The following is a 4,495-nucleotide window of genomic DNA, read 5'->3' on the forward strand; positions in this document are numbered from 1 at the left end:
ACGAAATGTCTGGTTTGGTAGTAGTTAGGTAGTTGAGACTTCCTACAAGATGGCTATACTTTGTTGCATCCTCAAATTCTTTTCCTTCAATGGATGTGAGCTTTAAGTTTTGTTCCATTGGAGTAGTCAGAGGATTGCATTCACTCATGCCAAACCTGTTCAACAGATCTCCAATGTGCTTCTTTTGAGAAACGAATATGGACTTCGGATGTTGAGTTACTTTAATACCAAGATAGTAATGAACATAGCCCAAATCAGTCATTTCAAAACCTTTCCTCAATTCCTTCTTTATGGATGCAATGTTGCTTTCATTGTTCCTAGTCATCAAAAGGTCATCTACATATACCACAAGATATACAACTGTTTTTCCAACCTTATTGACAAACAAAGTTTCATCTTCAAGATCATAATGTTTGAAATTGAGTTTCAGAAGATGCTCAGTTAGTTTTTCATACCAGGCTCACGGTGCTTGTTTGAGGCCATACAAGGATTTCACAAGTTTTCATACTTTATGTTCATGTCCTTTCACAACAAATCCTTCAGGCTGGGACATAAAAACATTCTCTTTTAGATCTCCATTCAAGAAAGCAGTTTTTACATCCATTTGATGGACTTTCCAACCATTATGAGCTGCTAGGGCAAAGAGTGTCCGAATGGTAGCCCATTTTGCTGTGGGGGCAAAAGTCTCCTCATAATTGACCCCTTCCTTCTGTGCAAAACCTTTTGCCACAAGCCTGGCTTTGTGCTTGTCAAGTGAGCCATTAGCTTTATACTTGTTCTTGTAGACCCACTTGCAGCCAATTGGTTTGGTTCCCAATGGAGGATCAACCAACTTCCAAGTGCCATTCTTTATCAAGGCATCATACTCCTTTTGCATCGCTTCTTTCCATTCATCATGAGAAGTAACTTCTTTGAAGGAAGTTGGTTCAAAATCTATAGAAAAATTCAATTCACAATCATAAAAAACATCCATATCAATAGGTGAATCAAAGTCATCTACATCACCTCCATTTTGCTGGTTTGAATTTCTAGTTCCTGTCTTTCCAACCTCATCAGGATGAACACTTTCAAGTGTCTTTGTCAGCCACTTTGGGGGACCTTTCTGAGATGGTCCAGGCTGCTCCATTGATTGAGTTAGGACTGAATCAATATTGAGTCTCCCAATTCTGTCAATCACATCACTCAAAGTATCATCCGTTGTTGGAGTTTCATGCGGGGGAGAGAGTGCTTCAGAAGAAGATTCCACAGGTTGATCTAGTATAGGAATCCCCCCTTCAAGATGTGAAATCTGATTATCAAATTCTTGAAATGATTTTGCATTTGCGAATCTATCCAAGCAATCAAGTTGCCGCTCAACAACATTGTCAGTTTTGGATGATTCAAGAAAGATTACATATCTAGATACAACAAACTTTTTATTGACTTCAGCATAGAGACGGTATGCTTTAAAGGTGTTTGAATACCCCAGGAAGATACACTTACGACTTCTTGCACCAAGTTTGTTTCTATGTACCTTTGGTATCAAGGCAGAACATGTGGAACCAAAGACCCTGAGATGCTTTACCGAAGGAATGTGTCCATACAACATTTCATAAGGATTCTTGTTTCTAATAGCATTAGATGGACATCTATTCTTTACATATACAACACATAGAACTGCATCAACCCAAAACATCAATTTTACATTTTTGAAAAACATCATGGAGCGTACCATATTTAAGATTGTCCTATTCATTCTTTCAGCTACTCCGTTCTGTTGGGGATTATAAGGCACAGTTGTTTGATGTTTGATCCCATGTTGGCGAAGATAGTTTTCAAATTCATTTGAAGTGTATTCTTTTCCATTATCAGTGCGAATAGAGCCAATATGAGATTGTGCATCATTTTCAATCCATGTATGAAAGTTCTTGAATGTTTGAAAAGCATCAGATTTGTTCTTCAATAAATAAACCCAACACATTCTGGTGTAGTCATCAATAAATGTCATCATATATTTATTTCCATTTGCAGAAGGAACAGACATTGGACCACATAAATCTGAATGAATGAGTTCAAGTTTTCTATGTGCTCTTGAATGTGAATCATGAAAAGACTATTTGCTATGCTTTCCTAGAATGCAAGCATCACATTGCTTAAGTTTCCTAGGAATTGTAGGCAAACCAGTAACACCATTTTTCTTCAACAAGTGGAGGCTGTCATAGTTCAAGTGTCCAAATCTCGCATGCCATAATAAACTTGATGGAAATGTAGCTTCTTCATAATGAGAATTGTATGATAAATTTTGTGCACGAGCAGAGGTACCTTGCAGCTTGAGAAGCCTTTCTTCTTCTATCCCCGTCATGACAAGTGAGTGGTCTGATGCTTTTCTCACCTCAAGCTTGCCATCAAACATATGAATGGAATGTCCTTGCTGGCGGATGTGGACCAAGGACAACAAGTTTCTCCTCAGCTGTGGGAGATATAGAACATGCTGCAACAGAAAGTCTGGAAGACCAGGCAATTTAAGCCTGATTGTGCCAAGCCCTGATGGCTTGAGTTTTGATTTGTTTGCAAAGTATACTGCTCCATCAACATTGTCAATAAATTCTTCAAAAAAATATTTTCTAAAAGTCATGTAGCAAGTTGCTCCTGAATCAAGCAGCCAATTATTTTTCCAAGAAGTAAGTGAAGCATTAAATAAGTCTTCATTTACTCCAATATTACAGTGTGCCACAACATAGTGAGCGGATTCAGGTGCTTTACCTTTGTCTTTGTCATTATTTTTACCTTTGGGTTGGTTTCTTTCCTGCTCAATTATGTCCCAAGGCAGCTTGCATGTGGATGCATCATGTGATCCATCTCTTTTGCAGCATATGCAGTCCAAATCTGACTTTTCTCCTTGAGAGTGTTTGCCCCCCTGCCTCTGAAATTTCTTCCTCTTCCTCTTCGACAACCTCTTCCTCTAGAAGAGTCTTGAGCAAGATTCTTTTCTTTATGAGCAAGGCACACAAGCTCTTCAGAAGACTCAGGAGCTGTCTTCTTCCCAAAAGCTTTCTCTCTTTCAACAATTCTTTTCACAAGGGAATCAAAGGTAATATCTCTGAGGTTGCCATTTGCTTGCAATGACTCAAGATAATTTGAGTAAGTGGGATAAAGTGCCTTGAGAAAAGCTATCAGAGGAATATACAGGTCAACATTAGTGACTTTGATATCATGCATTATAGATTTTACTTCTGATGCAAGAGCAAGAGGATCATTATTTTGTAATTCAAGGGTGAAGAGTTTAATCTTGAGTTGAACAACTTCAAGTGCAGAGTGTGAGTCATAGAGTTCCTTCAGTTTTTGTAAGGCTTCGAAAGCATTTGAAAATGGAGAAATATGTCGACTTACTGTTAGCTCTGCTACATAATCCAACATTTGAGGATCAAATGTAGTCCTTATTGGGTTGTTTGCGCACAGAAGGATGCCCAAAAATGGATGCAAAGTGCCCCAAAAGCCTTCAAAAATCCTCTTAAGGCCTCCACCGAATGAAAAAGTTGCAAGAGGAAAGCCCTTGAGAAGGCAGGAACACTCTATCGGGAGGCACAAGTGCGTTGAAATCATGCGAAAAACCAAAGTTGCAGACTTAAGCGTCCAAAATCATATCTGCCTTTGGATCTGGCCGATCAACGGTCCAGATCGCGTCAGCATTTCGCTATTGGCAATTACAAGGGGTAGGCTTTAACATAATTTATGTGCCGATGCGATGGGCCAAACCCGATGGCCCTTCAACATTCCGTTTTATATTATTTCGGGTCCACAGTAATATTGCGTCGGCATTATCAAAGAAATCGGGGCTTTTATGTTTGCGATGAGCGATCATCGATATCGCTATCGGCGATAACAAAGGGGGCGGGCTTTACCATGAGTTATGTTGCGACCCGATGGGCCGGACCCGACAACAGTACAACACTCCATTTTATAATATTTCAGGTCCGCGCCCTTCACGTTTTTAAATGTTTTTCATGTATTTTCTTTGTATAAAGAAAATACAAAGGATGCCTGGCGGGTGCCAATAGCGATGAAGCCCGGACCCGATGGGGTCCGGGAAGCAAAGTATATATATATTTTCAAGTCTGCCAAAGGCAAATTTCCCGTGTTTTGCAGCATTTTTCAATGTGTTTTCAAACAGAGGATTGGCCGGCTATCATGTGCGATTGCGACCCGAAAGGCAACCCGATAGAGAAGTTATGCATATATGGACCATTCATGTTTAAAAATGGCAAGAGGGGCGGTATTTTTCAGTGGCGAGGAGCTGTTTAAAATAGTACAGGTAACCGCATTCAACTAAGAGAGTGGCCGAAGATTGAAAAGGACAGCCTCGAGCAGATCACTTCATTTATCAGTCATGGGGCATCTTTTAGTTAATGCTCCAGCTGCCACAGAAGGACAATAGAATATCAGAGAAGATCAATTTTGTTTACTGACACAATCACACTATAGCAGAGACCCATGCTAAGCAGTCAGAGCGGTTGGT

Source organism: Pinus tabuliformis, chromosome 9 (genome assembly GCF_031772625.1).
Source record: "Pinus tabuliformis cultivar Carrire ecotype Pingquan chromosome 9, CPIR1, whole genome shotgun sequence".
Taxonomy (NCBI): Eukaryota; Viridiplantae; Streptophyta; class Pinopsida; order Pinales; family Pinaceae; genus Pinus; species Pinus tabuliformis.